Raw genomic sequence first — 20557 nt, forward strand, 5'->3', positions numbered from 1 at the left:
GGACCGCCGAGCCCGGTCGGGGGCCGCGGGGCGGGGGGTGCGGGGAGAGCAAGCTGGTTGCCGACGTGGAGGCGGCGAGGAGGCGCCGGAGCTGGGGTCCCCCCGTGCCGCCCTCTGCAGAGCTGCTCCCCCGACCTCCGCCCGTCTCCCTTCGATGGACGGAGAGGCTGATCCGAACGGAGCGTGCCCGCTTGGCTTCGCCGGGGAAGAGGCGAGGGGGGCGGGGGATGGATCGGGCTACGTGTCACAGGCGCGCACCAGCCGGATCTCCTCCCCCTCCCGTCTCCGCTGCAAAACTTTGCACCAACTTTCCTGGCCGGGTTCTCCCGTCTCTTCCAGCGAGCCGTGAAAGGAGGAAGGAAGGTCTCGCCGGGCCGGGCACGTTTTGGGCGTCTAACCCCCAAGAACCCGAAGAGAAGGCTTTTCTTTGCTCCCTCCCCGGAGTTTGGAGTAGGGTTCCAGGCACTCCTGTGGCTGGTGTGGCGACTGCAGAGCGGGGTTAGAGCAGGTGGAGTGACGACGACTCCTTCTCCCACTGAGACCTACGGGGGTGACGTCGGGAGCCCCGGACAGCATCGCTAATATCTGCCTGCCGTCTTGATCCGCGTCTGGCACCTCTTGGCATCCCACACAAACAGGCCTCGGAACGGGAAGGACGAACTGTAACTTTCTGTGCGCTGCCTGCTGGTCTTAAGTTTGTATGGGCTCTTTTCCAGAGGTTATTGCAAGCTGTGCTTCTGGAGCCAGGAATTTTGACTCATTCGTAGCATATTACATGCCATAAAATTCATGAAAACCTTACTTTTTAAAAAAAGCATATTCTACCGGTATCTTTGAGATCAACTTTGCTAGCAGTTGTTAGGTAGTCTGTTGATACACCAGTGGCTTCCCAGTGAGACTGTGGCTTGCCAGGTGTTTGGGAGTTATGTCAAGGTAGGGCAACCTTTAATTACATCCCTGACTTTGTTTCTCAGCACATGTGGAAACAGTGGAATAGCCATGAATAAAAGCAAGGCCCAAGGAAAAAAGAGAGGGAGGTTACAAAATCTGCATTTCAGTTGTGCAAAAGTGGGGGTGGTTGACTCACAGGGCAGGTCTTATCACTCCAAATTGGGTTCTGTGCAGGGTAGTGTTGCTGTCTGTCATAGAGGCGTTGCTGTGCTTTTTGAAGTTTTTGGGTTGGGTGTAGTCTGGCAAGGGTGTGTGTGTGGCATCCTGAATGAGTTGTGGGTGAGTGGGGGGAGATCTTCACCACCTTGCTCTTGCAAAGTCTTGCATGTGTTTGTGGCTGTACACAGATCTAGGCTCCCCCCCCCCTTTAGTGGCCTAATCAGAGCCGAAGGCATGTTTGAGCTTTTACAGAATTGGTAGGTCTCACTTCTTGAATATCACTGTTTACAAGTGCAATATTCTTAGATTTTTGAAATTTGTCCTTTATGTTACATTTAGCTGTGTGTCAGAACCGTTTCCTCATGTTAAAGCTAAACCATTTTTAGCGTGTTTAAATTCTTAATATAGATCTGATCTAATCCTGATTCTACGTACAGATGAGATTAGTAATGGTCTCCTTCACCTATCTTCTTAGGCTATTCAATTCTGGGTGTCTTCAAAATAGCAGTGTGTATATGTGAGTGTAGACGCTTGCACTGAATACCAGCATTATTACCATTTCTGTCTGTGTAAAACTCAAAATGTACTCATTTTCTTGCCCATAGAAGTTGGTTAAATAAATCCAATTTAAAGTGTTTCTGTTGCTATTTAGAATGGTTTTAAAAAAATTGTTGCCATTCAATAACAAAGTAGCAGATGGAAGAGTATAATTTTCTTGGTCCGTGGCACATGTAGAATTCAGTGGTGGAACCCAATTCCATTCTTTCTATACTATTCCACTGCAAATGTGTGACTAATCTGTCTGTTCTACATTTATGTCTGCAGAGTGTTGCTTTTGTTTTGTCCCGTTGCTGTATCTTTCCTGTTCCCTTATATATTAAGTTATACTTTCTCAAGTGCAATCTTGCTGTTTTCGCCCAGCCCAAATCTAGTATGCTTGAAATTACAAATTATGCTGACTTGGGAACTGAGTACCTTGTGTTAGTGGTGCACCATTTGGAAGGAATGTATTGTATTTGGGTGAAGCTGGAAATAGTCTCTCAACAGAGAACTGTAGTTCTGGAAACAGTATTGTGGACTCAGCTGATACTGGCATAAAACTTATTTTCTAGTTGACAAATGTCATTGCTAGCAAACTAATATGAAACGTGTCTTCTTCAAGGGCTTAAGTTTATGGAGGCAAAGCAAAAGATGACTATCATTTTAACATCTTTAATAGCACTTTTAAGTATTCAAAGTGTTTTTCAGTTCTTAACTAATCTTGGAAATCTACTATCCCTTTAAGGCTATCCTTTCCCCTCCCCCTCTAAAGCTGTGAATGGTCGCTGGTTACAGGCAGTGCTGAGGTGGCATTTGTGAAAATTACACTCTGCTCTGTGCTGACACTGATACTCTGCAGGATACTTCTGAAGAGTGTGTGTGTTTTTCTAAAACGAATGGTTGGGAAATGTGCTTGCACACTCCTAGGTATGAATGTGTACTCATTTTTAAATGGACTTCGGTGATACTGTAAACAGCCAGAATTTAGTTAATACTTGCACTTAAAGTACATGAATTCCTCCTTCATAGCTTGTCAACACACAAAAACTACGATTCCCAGCTTCCCTTTCCACCAGACTGCTCATTCCATATCTGTGTTTATGCTGTCATTATTGAGAACAAATGGTATATTCCCACTAATATGTGCTTTTGCAGAATGGTGTACATTTGAATAGCATTCTGACAGTACATAGTCCTGTAACAATTTATTTACTGTCTCAGTCAGGTTCTATTTTGCGCAAGCATGTCCATCATAAGCATTGTAGAAATGGATTATATCCATTCATCTGTTTTTTAAAAACTTGTGAGCTTTCCAGAGCTGAGCAGTCAACAAACACTTTCTTATTACTGCAGGAAGCTTTGTTTCCTTGATATAAAGAGCACTGTGAAAGGTTGGAATTCCAACAGGAAATTTGTCCTCTGTTTTTTGATGAACTTGTACTCAGAAATTCTAGATCAGATGTGTCCAGCTGATGTGTGAGTACATTTCCCCTTCTCTTTATTGCCACCAGTACTTGTTGGAGCTCTGTTCATAAACAACATTGTAGCCTTTCTAGCACAAGGTGGTTTAAGATAAGAGGGTTCTTGCCGGGAAACTTATTCAAATGGCTGACCATTCTTCCAGGACTGGTTGCCCAAATGATCAAAAGCTTCTTGCCAATAGTAAGTGTGGGGTTCTTTTCCCCTTTTGGTCTTGGTTTTGATCCCCTTGCTGCACCTGCTGTAAGTTTCCTCCTTTATGTTACATTGTCATGTGAGACAACTGAAATACTAGTGGTCTCTGTGTAGGATATTTTAAGCATTGTTTAAAGAGTTGAAAAGTCAAAGCTGGGGAAAGGGCAGGTGGGGCAGCTCTGTTACATTCATGGAACAAAGCCTGATCCCATGCTTCCTTAAACACTATCTGCCATCTGAAGAAAGGGTCTGAGTTGGGATATAGCCATCTGGGGCTAGTTGAAGGCCTGACTGAAGTGCATGGCAAAGTAAAAAGTTTTGCAGATAATAAGTTTTGGGGGAGTAGCACTGGATAGATTCAAAGGGAAGTGATAGTTTGTGCAGAGAAGAGAGTGGTGGCTTTCTAGAACAGAGATGGGCATGTTCTCCAAGATCAGTTACTTCACGGTTGAAGTGCTGGTATTGCCTTGCCCTGATGTTGGGTTCAATCACCCTGTTAGCATAAAAAGTAATAAAAGGCTGGGCTCCAAGAGGAAACCTGATAGGCCTGTGAGACTGCATAATAGAACATACTCTGTGACGCAGCTTTCTTTGTGAATATTGAAAACAAATCAGTAGAGATTTCAGAAAATAGCTTTAACAAGTCCAAATCCTGGTATGAACAACTAAGGCTTGTAAAACCTCACTAAGCAAATCTTTAGCTTGACTTGAGTTGTGGTTGTTTTAAAAGCCTAAAGATATAAATTTTGGTGTAATCTGGAAGGACAAAGTTTCTGTTCTGAAGAGTCACATACAAAATAAAATCCCCATGCAGCACACTACCGTAGTTACTGTTTCTGTTGTTGCCACTGCCCCCCCCCCCCCCCCCGCCACCCCCCCACCTGCCTGTTCCCTTCTGTTTTGCAACTGGTTTTACAGGAGGGATGATTGGAGTAGAGGTAGGCCACATTTGCTTCCCCACTGAGCAGCCAGCAAGTCTCGCTGTTACAGCTTGCTCCTTATATATATATGTATCCCTCCAGCCATTGAATTGTCAGCTGAAGGGCCAGCTTGCACAAGAGGCTGGATTTGACCCTAGTGGCCTCCAGTAGCTGAACATAGCTTATCTTTGCTCCTCTATCCTCTGATTCCTGAAAGCTACCTCATAGGTTCTTCTACCAACATAGACTGATATATTGTTCCTCCTCAGCCCACAAATCTCAGGACCTTTTGAATCTTCTGCTGTGTGTTCGTTTTCCCATCACTGCTTATTTGGAGCGCAGGAAAAAAAGTTAGATGGTGAGGAAAAGGCAGAGCAGGTGACTTGGTTGTACTACCCTGGAGCTATTACATAATAAACTTTGATACTTGCAACAGTGATGTAGATATTCAATGTTGTCAAAATTGGCAGGTGGAAGCAGTTCAGAGGTTAGGTACATCAAAAAGGAAAGAACATGTTTGGAAGGGAAATGTGCTGTTTTAATTACAGTTGGTAAAAACTGGTAAAATGGTGACAGAAGCTTCATCCTTTCACACAGCAGACAAGATTGTAAAGTTATGCCTGAATGGTACCATTACAGGTTATGGTTTGACTGAGGGCCAAACTGATCACCATTTAAAGTGATTTTAAAACAGTTTGAGGATTGGGCCCACAGTGCAGCTGGCTGATGGGCTCTTCTGTCCCCCCCCTGCACTTTATCAAGTACTAAAACAGCTGCACCCCCATTCCCTACAGCTGTTTTGGCACTTGAAAAGGGAAGGGGGAGGAACAAAAGTGCCTGCTGCATCATCGCACTATTTATAAATCACTTTAAAATGGTGATGGGGTCCTTTTGGCAGTCACAAGGATGCTATCATGTCTAGTTTGTCCTTGAATGCTTCTCCATACAGAAAAATTCCTAAACACCATCCTCCCCTGTTTTTATTTTTTAAGGGTATTTTTTTTTTACTATTTTTGTGAGGTTGTGCTTGTGTGTATTTGCAAGCCTGGAAGTCATGGTGACTTCTGGCAACCCTTAGTGGAGTTAGGATGTTTCAGAGAGGTAGCTTGATAACCTGCCTCTGTATCCCAGCCCTCGTATTCTTTGGAGGTCGCCCTTCTAAGTACTTGCCAGGGTCGGCCCCGCTTAGCTTCTGAGACCTGATAAGATTGGGCTTGCCTGGGCTATCCAGGTCAGGGCTCCCCCCCCCCCTATTTTTTAATCTGTTTTTAAGTTGAACATTATTCTATGTTGAGCCTTTTTTACTTGCTGTCTGAACTAGTTCTGTTTAAACCTAAGTTTACTCATGTATCTACTGTTTTGGGAGCTTATACCAGAGATGAATGTATGAGATTTCCATTTTGTCATGTGCTACAGCCATATCTGCTTGTGTGACTATCTTTATTGTCGTGGCACTGATGGCACATTAGAGATTATCGTAAGCAAAGTAAAGGCAGGTCCTGTCTGGAAGAGTCCTCCAGCCATCTTGAAGAATTGTTAAGTTTTTCAAATTTTTGCAAAGAAATGGTAGCAAAAGTGTTTTGAAGGTTACCCTGCAGTGGAAAGTATTTCAAAGGACAAATGAAAGCTTCCTTGTCTGAGTAGAATTGTAAGGAACTATATTAGTTGTATCATGTGAAAGGGAGGAAGCAGTGATTACGATAGTAAGTGTAGAAAGTGAGGGAATAAAATGTACTGCAGTGAGTCTCTTTAACGAAGCCAGTCTTTCATTTTAGAGTACAGTTCCTTTCAGGTCTTGCTTTAATATTTTTCCACAGAAGGTGTCTGAAAACCATTGCCACTGAGTACCCAGAGAATATTGCAGTTAAGCTTTTCAATTGCCTTGACGTGAGCTTGCTGGTGAGAACTGCATTCTTGTGTCTTGTGTCTAGGTTTTGCGGCGAGCAAACAGTTGGTGATTGGAAGTGCTCATTGTGTTTGACCTTGTGGTAATCAGCAGGACATTGAAGTGTTCATGTGTACAATTTTGGACCCTTTTGCAAAACTTTTAATTATATATAATGGCGTCTATTAACAGAACTGCGAAGCATTTAAATTGAAATAGATTAAAATGGCACATGATTCACCTTTGCTCTCTGAAAATGCTGATCTTGCTGAACATTCACATCATGGCTAGACATGTGTGCATGAATACTTTATTTTTCAACACACACAATTTTATGGAAACCATGGTTGCTACATGGCATTTTGAAAAGTGTCTTTAAATCTCTGGATTATTCAGTTTTCCATTTATGCGAGGTTAAGCAGGTATCGTAGTAGCTGTTTCCTCTGTTTATATGGGGCCAGAAATGCAAATAAATTGCTGTTTCCAGCTTCCTTTTTGAGGGCTTTTGGGGCTACAGTCATTCAACGTGTGTGTGTTTTTGGACCCCATTGTATCTGTAGTACACCTTTATCTAGTCCTTCCTCCAAGAAGCGCAGGGTGACATAAGTAGTTCTTCCTTTTAATTTTATCCTCTCATCAATCCTGTGGTGTAGGAGAGGCTGAGAGTGATTGGCTGCCCATTAAGGTACATGGCAAGCAGGGATTTGAACCCAGGTCTCATTTATTTGACTGCATGTGAATACCCTGCATTTTCCCCCAATGGGGACTGAAAGCAGCTCACCAGCATTAGTTTCTCTTCTTCCATTTTATTCTCATAGCAACCCTATTAGGTAGGTTACGTTGAGAGGGGGAGAGAGACTGGCCTTAAGTCAACCAGTGAGCCTTCATAGCAGAGTGGGGATTTGAACCTGGTTCTTCCAAATGGTAGTCTAGCACTCACCATGCTGGTTCTCTTACACTGTGGCCACTGAGTGCTTTTCCCAACAGCATAGTAAATCCAGTGCAAGACAGTGTTGAGGGTCTTGACCACAGAATACTCAAAACTATCCCTTTCTGTACATAGGCAGTCTTTTTGCCCATCCTTGTGTCCTAAAGCTCTTCCATGGACAGAAAAGGGAAAAAGGAGAATCTTCCCAGTTTCTCCTCCTCATTCCCCCCCTCCCCAATAACTATATACTTTCTCTGTGAAAGGCCCACTGACTCCCAGCAGTGTCTTTTGGGGTCACAGAATGATGGCGAGGGAAAACACAGAAAGATAAGTGTTAATGCAACAATGGTAGGATATCGATATCTATCACCTGTATCATCTGACTCTGGGAGTCTCTTTTAATCCACATCATAGGAAGGTCATATGCATATTACGTTTCTGTTCTCAGATACTCTGTTATAGAAGTACCACTGAAACTGTGCAATAAAATTCTTGCAATCATTTGTGTGGGGCTTATATATTAAAATATATTTATACTTCTAAATTCCATAAATATGCCAAATAGCACAATTGTGTATTCTAGCTAAATTATCACATGGTGTTACAGCAGTAAAATAAATTTAGATTTGACAAGAAAGTATTGCAAATATTTCAGGTTTTCCTCAATATTTCTTTGTTTCTGGGAAAATATTTTCCTTGTGGCTTCAGAATTTCTAGAAGTACTATATTTTGAGGAATTCTTTAAATCAATTTAATTAGTAATTAAATCTGTCTTTAAACGTTATTTCACGTTGATTTATATCATTCCATCCTGAATGCTTTGGATTTTTGGCCATGCTGAGGTGCAATTGAAGTAAAATGTTTTCGTTTGAGGAGAGGAAGACATCCTGCTATGGTTGGATATTCCATCTCTCATAATCCCTGGGGGAAGGGAATCGGTTGTTCTTTTCTCTCTGTGAGGGGGAGGGAGTGCCCTGCCCTCTTTAGTCCTCTTCTTGCGTCTTCTTAGAAAACTCTGGTTGCTTTTCTTCACAGAGCTTTCAGGTTGTTAGGTTTCCTTGTACGCTTTTCTTGTCTCTTCCCTTCTGTAAACTCTGTCTTAAATAATACCCTTCGTTTTCTGTCCTTTCTGCTTGTGTTGACATCTACTTGCACAATCACAGTGGTGCCCTCTGCTGATTTGAGTGGCAGAAATCTGCTTTGCAAAACCTTAAAAATTCTCCATCTCTCTTTGCCCAAAGCGGAGCAGCCTAAAGACCCCAAGGAGGAGGAAGCTCCTGAGACTCTGATTCACCTCTGGGAACAAAAATTTCCAATCCAGGGCCATGCCAGTTGGCTTGTCTTCTACCTCTCAGGTACTTACCAAGTTGATTGTTAGTGGCCATTCTCAGGACCAGGGATATTCATTTCCAACTCTACCTCAGTGATACCTTGAACAGGCTTCCAACCAGGAGCAGAGCAATTCTGCCATCCACCATAGACAGTTTACACCCACAACACTCAATAGATTTGCAGATCACTACACATTCTTAGGTTGGGGAGCCAACTGTCCACTGAGACTCAACCAAGGGCCCTAGTCTCTGTTAGACAAACAGGATTATTAATCTGGAGCTCATAACCATTTGCCCTGCCGTGAGCCACTTCCAGGGCACTACCAACATCTGCATCATGATGGGCAACACCACAGCAAAAGCCCATGCCAGCTGTTAGGGAAGGATGACGTGATGCTTATCCTGCAAGATGTCTCTTGGGAACTAATCACAAAGAACTGTTTGCAGGCAATTGATGGCATTCAGTCTGTATACTGTCCTGTATCCTCTTGTTCAAAGTGATCCAAGAAAGGTGAATTGACATACTATGGATCCATGCAGGGTGTTGCACATCTGCTTAAGAAGAGCAAGCAAGCTCTATCAGAAATTCAAATGCTGCTCAGTACTAGTTTTTTGGTCATGGTACTAAAGCATTAGTGTAGGCCTCAATTTATATTTATTAGACATTACAAAATGGAGTACAACAAGGTTGCATTCTTTCACCTTTCCTATTCAACATGTATGCTGAAACAATCATGAGGAAGTTAGAGCTGGAAGAGTCAAAAATCAGGGTAAAGATCGGAGGAAGCAATATCAACTATCTTTGATATGCTGGCGACACAACCCTCCTTTCAGAAACTAAAGAAGGCCTGGAATACCTGATCAAGAAAATCAGAGGAAAGTGAGAAGTTTGGCTTCCTCCTAAACATCAAAAAGTCCACGTTCACGACCACCAAGAAGAAGAGAAACATCAAAATAACAGTTTACGATGAAGAGATCAAATGTGTGGAAGAATTCACTTTCTTAGGATCACAGATCAGCCAAAATGGTGAATGCAGTCCAGAAATAAAATGTTGAATCATGCTGTGATGAGCATGAAACGAATATAGAACAGCAAGGACATCAGCCTAACAACCAAGTGCAGATTAGTCTGTGCTATTGTGTTCTCTGTAGCAACCTATGGCTGCGAAAGTTGGACCATGAAGAAGCAAGGCAGGGGGGAAATAGACTCATTTGAGCTGTGATGTTAGAGAAGGCTCCTGTGCATTCCGTGGATAGTGAAGATGACAAACAAGCAGGCCATGGTTCCTGCCGGAGCACACCAGAGCACCGCTCCACCAATTGGGAGCCCAGGGGGCGGGCACATAAGCCCCACCCCCCCTATTCCCATGAGCCATCAGTTGGGCAACCGTGAGGGGGGGTTGCTTGTATTGGTTAGCAGCAAAGGAAACCGGGCTGCCAAAGAACTTGGTGGCTAGAGACCATAAAAGTCGACACCACGGGGTGGGGATGTTCTCCTGCCTCCCTGAGCCCTGCGGTGGTGGCCTTGGACTCGTAGGGGCAAATTCCACCTCTCACGTGTGATGTCCGAGCGGCGTTGCCGCTCAGACATCACACGCGAGAGGTCATTCTGGCTCCCCCAGCTCTCCTTCGGGGCTCCTTAAAAAGTTATGGCCGCTGCTGCTGCTCTTCTCGGCGGCAGCTGTGACGCCGGGGGGGGCAGGGCGAAACGTTCTCCCTCCTCCCTGAGACCCGGGGTGGTGGCCTTGGACTTGTAGGGGCAAATTCCACATCTCGTGTGTGATGTCTGAGCGGCATCACACGCGAGAGGTCATTCTGGCTCCCCCAGCTCTCTTTTGGGGCTCCTTAAGAAGTTATGGCCACCACTCGGTGGCAGCTGCGAAGCCCACGGCGGGGCGAAATGTTCTTTCTCCTCCCTGAGCCCCGGGGTGGTGGCCTTGGACTCGTAGGGGCAAATTCCACCTCTCGCGTGAGAGGTCATTCTGGCTTCCCCAGCTGTCCTTAAGGGCTCTTTAAAAAGTTATGGCCGCCACTGACGCTTTTTCCCCCACCATAGAGAACAATAGAGGGGATGGGGGCAACCTGTTTGGGGGCCCGTAGAATTGGACCCCCTGGTTCAATGTTCCTGAAACATGGTGGGTATCTTGGGGAGAGGCTCCAGCAGCTACCCCACGATTTTGGAGCCTCTCCCTCAAACCCCCTCTTCTCCAGCCCCCAGAATATACCCTATGTTTTTGCCATTGACTTCAGTGGCCCATAGGATATAATGGGGCCGAACTATGGGAAGCCGATTCAGATCAGAGAACCTGATTCGGCCCGCAGCAGCCTGAGACGGCCCCGAATGGGCCATTTTTGAGGGTGCATTCTGTTCAGACGAACCTCCTCCAGCAGCCAGCTTGCTCAGGCTCTCTGCAGCCGCAGGGATCCTGAGCAAGCCAAGGGAAGGGAAGGTGGTTTAAACCGTCTCTCCTTCCCTCTGGCAGCCAGCTTGCTCGGGCTCCCCGAGCAAACCAAGGGAAGGGAAGGTGGCAGAGCAGCTGGAGACATTGATCCTCAGCTCCACAAGTAATGAGCACTCGAGCCCCGCCCCCAGCAGCCCTCAGGCCGGAGCACCTGGAGCAGTCTTGGGAGGTGGATTGTCAAAAAGCAAAACCAAAAGCGCAGGAACTCGGGAGAACTCCAGGAATGGAGCCGGTTCCTCTTCCACAGCCCAAAATGCGACCCACGAACCCTGAGCTTGCTTTTTCTCATTTGCGAGTCTGGCCTCCGCACTCCTTTAACGAGGCAGCCCTGAAGCTTGGGGCGGCGGGAGTTTCTTTGCATGCAGCTTGTGCGGCTGGCTGAGTGCCTCTTCTGCTTGCCCACCTCTCGCCTCTGCACCTCATCTTCTGCCAGTCATGGAGGAGCCCAGCTCGCCCAGGCTTCTTGCCTCCTGCTGCCTTGGCCCTCTGGTGCACAGGTGAGTCCCCAAAGTTTGACTCTTCCTCTACAAGTCTCTAGCGCTGGAGATATTCGCCTCCTTCCCTCCTGTCTGCTATGGCTGCATAATTGTGAGAGATTTCTTAACATAGTGTTCCTGCCAGGGAAGCTGGGGACCCTGCCCATGAGTCTCCATTTCATCCTCACAACAACCCTGTGGGGTAGGTTAAGTAGAAGAGGAGATTTGGCCCGGGGTCACTCAGCCTGCAGAGTGAGAATGCAAACCTGGGTCTCCCCAAATCAATCTGCAACTCTGACCACTCTGAGGTTCTGCCTCTACTGATCTGTAATGCTCCAGAGGTGTTGTAATGTAACACTCAGTTTCTCAAACGAATGTATGCCTGTCTATTGGTCCACTTAGGAGTCTTGATCCTGGTTGTGTGGTGGGCTAGTTGTGGCAAATGGTAGGGAAGCTCAGTATTTCTTTATACAGTTGTAGGGGCTTTATTGCAATGTGGTATGGCCTGATATTATGTTCTTATTCCAGTGTGGGGTGTGTGTGGGGCAATGGAAGCTGAGTGATAGGGTCTCTGATTGCCAGAAGTGAGATGCGTCCTGTTCTTGTGTCTTACAGATAATCTTACAAATAGTCCTTTGCATTTATATCATGCTTTCAACTTTAAAAGGATCATAATTGAGGACGCATGCGGTGACACCGGTACATATGGCCGCTTAAAACCACAGCTCCGCGCTCCCCCCCCGGATCCCCTTAAATCACTTACAACCCACGCCAATAAACTACTCAAATAATGGGCAAAATCTACGGAATAGCCACACAGAAAAATACACATAGTCGGACATAGGCTGACTGCAGTTAAAGAAAGCAAACTTGATAATAAAACAGCAGAGGGTGAGTTGGTTAAAATGGCAGGCGGGAGCAATCAAGTGCAACTGTCAAACTTAACCTTTAGCTTACAAGATCTGCCTTCATTACTTGAAAAAATGGAAAACAGAATTGGGGAAAAATACAAACCACAATGCTACCGATTAAAGAACAGCTTCAGGAAATTCAAACTACCCTGAAAATAACTTCTCAGATGGCAGATACAGCACTGAGGATGAGCTCAACAGCTAAGACTGAAATAAGAGATTTGAAAAAATTTGAAACACAAAGCAGAGATCGTTTCATTAAGATAGAAATGGAACTTAAGAAACTGAACTTGAAATTTAGGGGTTTTCCTGAGGGGGAGGAAGATAAACTTAACACAACAAAGTTTATTCAAGATTGGCTTAAAACAATATTCGGGGGTGATGAAGTGAAGATATCAAAAGCCTTCCAACTTGGTTCCCTTAGCAATCCAAACCGAAGGATTCCTAGAGACTTCCTGGTGCAACTCTACGATTGGGAAACTAGGCAAAAAATCTTAGAGGAAATTAAGAGCAGAGGCTCATTTCTTTACAAAGGCATTAACATTAACATTTTCCCAGACCTGCCTCAAGAAGTCTTAGCAATCCGGTTTCAACTGAAACCGACCACTGCCACTCTTCAAGCACACAGGATCAAATACAAATGGATGCCTAATGGGAAGCTTCAAGTAACTCACCAAGGGAAATCTCTCCAAGCTTCTGATGAGGACTCTGGTCTCAGATTGCTGCATGCCCTCAAAATATCGGAAGATCCTGACTACAGGAAATCATTTAAAAGGAAGTTACCACAAATGACAACCCCGGAAAAGAGCTCCAAAATCCCAATACGTCCAACAGCAACACCTGACCCAGAAGATACAGATACAGCAGACATTCCGCCCCTAGAGGAAACTATTTAACTATTTAATTGCCTGAAGAGATTACTGCTGGGTTTGAATTTTAGTGTTTGCTTATAGCCTGCTTGCTTTCGGCTTTGCAGCTTCTTTATGTTTCGATACAGGTAGTTTGTCCTATGCTTCATCAGGGGGAAGGGGGGGTTGGGGTGCAGTAGCGTCTCAATAGAAGTATCCGTTGACTGGCTTGCCGCTGAAGTCCTCAAGACTCAGAGCTTCAGGTAGGCTGACCCTACATTGTTATCACTTCACTTTATCATATCTACATTAGATAAGAGGTCTAGACAAGTTTGGTTCTTTGTATTACTTTTGTTTGTAAATAGTGCAAGGGATAAGGGAGGGGGTAGGAGGAGGGGGGAGAGGGGTCATTGAGAATTTGCTGTTATTTTTGTAATAGTCAGTGTGCTTTGATAGAATCTCTGAGTTTTAGATACAGTATATTGCATCATACTACTACATCACAGAATTTAAAACCCTAAACGCTTAAACAGAAACTTCTAAAGGTTTACTTACATAAAAAAATAAAACAAAACAAGGAAAAATAAAGACACTCTAAAATCCTCACAAACAGACATTGAGTTGAGCAGTTGTTAAGTTAGGAGACATCACTTTAACAGAAGTCAGAATCTTGCAAAACACCATAAAGGGCCAACTATTCTTATATTTCTTCTAATATATTAAAATGACACAGACAGTAATAAAGCTCTGCTCGGTGAACATTAGCCTGAACAACGTCATCAAGAGAAAAAGGTTGATACAACACTTGAGAAGAAGGAAACCCGATATCCTCTTCTTACAAGAGACTCATTTGAAATTGCAAGATGACTGTATAATAAAATGTGCATTCTTTCCAATTCAGATACATGCACAAGGCTCATCAAAGTCCAGAGGGGTAGGGATTCTGATTGCAAAAAATATTAACTTTACACTAGAATCCACTATAAAAGACCCATTAGGGAGGTTTGTATTTGTCAAAGGTGCATGAGAAGGGAGGAAAATAACTTTAGCCTCAATTTATGCACCAAACAACAAATTCCCTTCATTGAGGCTACTCTAGCAGGCCTGGTGCAATTTCAAGAAGGTGAATTAATAATAGGTGCAGATTTGAATCATGTGATGGACTTAACAATGGATAGAACATGGAAACCTAATACCACCAGAACATCCAGACCAGCTACTAAAAACAAACTCAAATTTTGGGAAAACACCATCTAATAGATGTGTATAGATTTCTACCCCCAAGCCCGTCCAGGAATGAGGGAGAAACCTATATTTTCCAGTACATTTAACAACAACCCAGAAAGGTATGCTACCCTCTCTGGAGTTCAGAACAATAGCCACCAGAATCTCTACTTAATCCCTCACCAGCCTGAGATTAGACATTCCAGAATCTCAGTTGGCATCTGGGTTTTACACACTAGCACCTCTATCTAGAGATGCACGCTTAATTCTTATACGGAGGTAGCTTATAGGGTGAGCATAAGGCACAAGAGTTTAGCCTTGAAATCCAGTTACAACAATACAGACAAGTTAGAAACCAGAATAAGTTTATTCAGTACAGAATTTAGCATAGACCAGAAGGATTTCAAAATAAGAAACCTGAGGCAGTTCGCCTTGACTACACAGTAAGGAAGCATATTTACCAACTTCAGGAATCCATAGTCCAAGATTGTCCATTGTTATAGTCCAGGTATCCCCAAGGGGTTTTGAGGAGGAACATCCCCTCCTTGCCTTCATGTGCTCTAAGGCACAAGGGGATCCTTTGTTCTCCAACAGACCACATGGCAGGGCAGCATTTCAGGTGAACAGAACACAGAGCAGCAGAGAAAGCAGGAACAGAACAGAAAAGAGCTCTCTTCCAAGGGACCGGACAATTAAACCCCAATCTAGTCACAATCAGCTGTGGCCATTCAGCCAACCGCGAGTAGGAAGGGTGTGTCCATATCTTAGTTGTCATGGTAGCTTTGAGGGGATAGGTTGGAAGTTTGGAAACCACGCCCGCAGTCACATGGCCGTCCCAGGGGAAGGCATGAAACCTTTAGAAATCAATATTTCTATACAAGATGCTTAGAGAAATATGCACCCAAATTAAAGGGACTTTACCTACTTCTTGCCCAGACATAACATCTTCACCAGAATAGACTATATACTGATCTCAAATACACTTGTCTCACAGCTCATTGCCTTAGAGATAGAAACTAAACACCTTACAGATCATGCCTGGCTGGAAGGTAGAATAGATTTAAATATAATTAATGACACAAACCGCACATGGGCATTAGACAGAACAATTTTATTAAATCCAATGGTCAGGGAGAAAATTAACAATGACATCAAGAATTTCTTTAAGGAAAATGTTTCAAATGAAGTTTCCACAGTCTTGCTCTGAGACTCCATGAAGGCAGTGATCAGAGGATCGTTGATCGCCATCACATCTAAAGTGCGAAAAGACAGAGAACAAGAAAGGAATGGAGCACTAGAACGCATCACAAAATTAGAAAAAGAACATAAATTATCAGGCTGCCCCAAAATTTACAAAAAACAATGTGGAATGCAAACTTCTAGAAAATCTAGAAATCTCTCAGATTCAAAAAAACTTACTATATATGAAGCAGACGTTTTGGCAGAAATCTTCCAAAAACTTACAGATATTAGCCTGGAGAGTTAAGAACAAACGGAAATCAAGCTTCATCGGATCCTTAATAAATGGCAACGGCGATAAGATGTACTTTACCAAAGACGTAGTTCAGACGTTTGCGAAGTATTACACTTCACTCTACAAAACCCGAGAGCCAAAAAATGAGGAGATAGAGCTTAAATATTTTTCTATCATGACTTTACCCTCGATATCTTTACCTCATGCAGAGTTAATGGAGAGACAAATTGACCCATTAGAACTGAAAGAACACTAAAACACCTCAAAAAATAACAAGTTTGCCAAAGAGTTCTTTCTAGGCTTTTCAATCTCACGCGCTGGACCTTCCGTTCACCAGCTACCACTTCCTCCACCAGGGGTTTAGTGTGCCCACCCTCTCTAAGGAATGGTACCCATTTTATCTACTTGCCGAAGCTTTCGAACTGCTGGGTGGACGGCAAGCTGGGGACAAGGCTGGTAGCTCACATATAGACCTATTGTGCTTCTCAACCACGATAACAAAATCTTTACATCCATTATGGCCAATAGATTAAAAACATTTATCTGAACTACATTAAGGCAGATCAGACAGGCTTCATACCGGGTCGACAAATTACAGATAACATCCGCAGGACTCTTGATATTATCATCTACAGGAAGAAAATCCAGGAGGAGGCTTTAATTCTTGCTCTAGATTTCGAAAAAGCATTTAATTCAGTGGAAACCTATACATTATCTCTCTCTTTAAAAAAAAAAAAGGGTTTCAGCTGTAATTTCCTGAGGATGATACAAGTAATATACTCAAACAATATCGCCAGAATAAGAGTTAACAGAACCTACTCAACCCCATTTAACCTTACGAGAGGTACCAGACAGGGCTACCCATTATCACCACTGATCTTTGCTCTCGCGATAGAACCTTTAGCTGAAAAATTTCGTCAAACTAAGAGGTTCACTGGAATAGATATTAACGGGGGGTTTGAACATAAGACAAATTTGTATGCAGACAATCTCACTCTGTATATTATTAATCTGTTATCTTCCATGGAGGCTATACTCCTTACTCTACAAAACATCAGGGCTATCTCGAGCCTCCTAATCAACCATAGTAAATCTGAAGTATACCCTATTGTTGATAAACAATCAATGGCGGAGTCGCTACACAAACTTTGCTCTTTCAATTGGATACAGGAAAATTGGAGACATTTGGGCATTATGATTCCACTCAAAATGAAGGATTTGACCAGAGTAAATTTTCACGCTTTGCACTCCAAAAACAAGGTGGACTTTAACAACTGGAACTCTCTTAAGTTATCTTTACTGATAGGCTTCATTTGATTAAGAGCTTCATACTCCCGAAATTCCTTTTTCTCTTCCGCTCTTTACTGATTCTTATTACAAAAAAAGACCTCCAAATTTGGCAAAGATCCCTGACATGCTTCCTATGGGAAGGAAAAAAATCGAGAATAAATAATAACATATTGCAGAGACCCGCTAAACTAGGAGGATTAGACTTTCCTTCATTACAAGCCTACCATCAAGCCACGATATTGTCTCAAATGGTCCAAATGCAATACAACGATAATCAGAAGCAATGGAGACTAATTGAACCTCTTTATACAGCTCCATACAATCTTCAGGAAATTGCCTGGATCAAGCCTGACTTGAGACCAAGGTCAATCAAGGAAAATATGTTTGTATTAGCAGCAATCAAAACATGGGATCAGATCAAGAAACTCCTCCCTCAGGGGATCTCTCAAATGTCGGCATTTACATGTCAAAGATGGTTTCTCCCTGGTCTAACTCTGCATACCTTCAAAGACTGGAAAGAAGCTGATCTCAGACGCTCTTATGACTTAGTAGAAAAAGGAAAAATACTGGATAAACAGTACTTCAACCAGAAAATGGGCAAATGCGCACCTTGGCTTCAGTATTTCCGATTAAGAAATCTTATTGATTATCTTACAGGGTTGGGTACATTTCAAAGAGAGTTAACGAACTTGGAAAAAATTATTAAACTTTACCCTAACTCCCCAAAAGGCATTATTTCCAAATTATATATTGTGATTGTCACGGAGGAGAGCCGGATAAAACTCAAATTCCAACATCGTTGGGAAGAAGACTTGCATATACAATGTTAGACTACCATTTTTTAAACTTTATTCCAGGTGGTACATAACTCCGCATCAATTATATAAAATAGACTCTAACAACAACCCGATATGTTGGAAAGGATGCGAGCAGATTGGTACTTATTTACATTGCTGGTGGGGGTGCCCAAAGATCCGTCACTTCTGGGAGGAAGTCCGAAAACAAATTATTGAAATAACTTCACACGACTTCAATTCAAGTCCTGAGACTTTGTTACTGAATCACTGGGATGACACCATAGATAATAGACAATAGCATTACTCCTAGCAACAGCTCGATTGACAAAAGCCTCATGCTGGAAATCTCCGCTGCTACCTACATTAAATGCTTGGCATGATAAGATTTGGGAACAGTTTGTGATGGCAGAAATCACAGACAGAATACGCAGTGCTCAAACAGACATCCCTATCCAAATTCTAAACCATTTGGTTTCCAATATTCTCTTACCTTTCATCGCATGATATACTCCCAACCAATGCATATTATTACAAGTGGCTAGTGATGTGAAATTTACTATGGGAATGTCGGCTAACAGGTGATGAAATACTTATCTATTACTTTCCTAACTCATTAGGATAATGATTTTATGCTTAATAGAGGATCTTTCTGTAAAATTGTTAGGTTGTATAAACCACATTGACATAGTTTCAGAATACTGTATTCTGAGGTACTTTTAACAATTTGAAGCTTTTCTGATATTAATTTCTGTATTGACAAATTAAAACAATAAAGTATTTAATTATATAAAAAAGGATCATAATGCTGATTGTGTGAACTTAGGCAAATCACGAGAGGTAGAGCAGGAAGGGTTGCATCAGTGCTTAGTTCTTGTGGCCCTTTCTTACATGCCCTGGGAAATGCTGATCGCCACTTTGGGGCCAGGAAGCAATTTTTCTCCAGGCCAGTTTGGCCCCCAGTGATCCTGGAGGTTTTTTTTTAAAAAAAATCATATTCTGGGCATGGAACAGGAGTCACTGGGGTGTGGGGGGGTATTGGTGAATTTCTTGCATTGTGCAGGGGGTTGGACTAGATGACCCTGGAGATCCCTTCCCACTCTATGAGTCTATGATTCTATAAGTCACCCAGGCTGGGTGTGGGCATGCCAGCACCTCTGTCAGGCAGAAGCGCCTGAGATCCTCCCCCTCCCCTTTTCCTTCGCCCGACTTGGAGGCGAAGGGAAGGGAGAGGGGGGAATGAATGGATCCCAGGTGTTTCTGCCTGTCAGAGGGGCTGGTGCACACTTCCGGTGATGTCAGGGGGTGTGGCATGCGCTAATGTTATGCTAATGAGCTCCTGCAGCTCTTTTTCTACAAAATGTCCCCTGCAAACAAGCAAGTATTAGAGCGCGTAAAACCAGATGTGTCATTGGAAGGAAAAATCATAAAACTGCAACTGACTTATTTCAGCCATGTCATGCGGAAGAACTCACTAGAAAAAGCAATTATGCTTGGATTGGTTAGTGGCAAAAGGAAACCAGGCTGCCAGAGAACATGGTGGGTAGACACCATAAAAGTTGACACCAGCCTGAGCACGGAACGACACAAAGAAACAGTACAAGATCATAAACGTGGAAAGAGCTGGCCCATAGAATCTCCAAGAGTCAGTCATGACTGAATGGCTAACAACAACAACAACAAAATGGACTGTGTTGACATAGTTGTCTAAGCTCATCTCTTCCCTGAATAACTGGTGGTTGGTGTTCTTTCCTACTGGAAGTGGGCTTTGTGACATCTGAAGCATAGCAGGATGTCATCCTCTCCTCAAATGAGAATGGAATACTGGACTTACTATGAAGATCCTTACTATTTAAGAAAAAGAAGGATATCCTGGACCCGCCCATTCTTTTATGGGGGTTCTCTTGTTTCTGTGCTCATCTCAGGTGGGCTTTTTCTACCACCTGCCCAGAGGCTGTTAATTATCTGTTTGTACTGTGCATACATTGCATTGTACTTTTTTTTGTCTTTGCCTTGTGCTAGACTGAGGTTGTTGCTGTTTGGAGACTGTACTTAAGGTTTTCTTGGTTTTCAGTCCCATCTATTTTTCTGGCTTCTGCACTCTAGAATAGAATTTGAGATGGCACTTTTATTGTGTAAACTTCTGAAAAAGTTGTTTCTCCAGTAGAACAGCTGCCTTGAGAACCCTGTTTGGGTGGAAGGGTGGCATAGAAATGTTTTAAATAAGCACACAGTGGGTATTTCTCCTTTTATGCGTCTGGTGTTTTTAATCCTTTATCTTCACCTTGCTGAAAATCAGTTTGCTGCCATCATAGCTTGTAGGGATGATATCACTCCATTCTTGGCCCACCTACACTGGCTTGCAGTTTCTTTCCGGGCACAATTCAAGGTGCTAGTTTTCATCTCCAAAAGGCCTATATGGTTTGGGACCAGTCTACCTGAAGGACTGCCTTGATCCCTTATGAATCTGACTCTGACCGTTATGGCCATCTTCAGAGGCCCTGCTTTGGGTGCCCCCATCTGCTGAGAATTAGGCAGGTGGCAATCTGAGATAGGGCCTTCTTGGTCTTGGTGCCACAGCTCTGGAACTCTCTCCCCTGGGAGATTCATCTGTCCCCTTCTGCTGTCGTCTTCTGCCAGGGTGTGAAGAGTTTTTTGTTTTGTTTTGGCATTCCCTCAAAGATCCCTCC

The 20557-nt window shown here is 43.4% G+C and overlaps 1 protein-coding gene across 1 annotated transcript in view; it reads left to right on the plus strand.

The window, feature by feature from the left end:
• Positions 1–20557, plus strand: part of HDLBP (high density lipoprotein binding protein) — a 66087-nt gene that overhangs the window by 159 nt on the left and 45371 nt on the right.

Source organism: Gekko japonicus, unplaced genomic scaffold (assembly GCF_001447785.1).
Source record: "Gekko japonicus isolate JY-2015 unplaced genomic scaffold, Gekko_japonicus_V1.1 scaffold300, whole genome shotgun sequence".
Taxonomy (NCBI): domain Eukaryota; kingdom Metazoa; phylum Chordata; class Lepidosauria; order Squamata; family Gekkonidae; genus Gekko; species Gekko japonicus.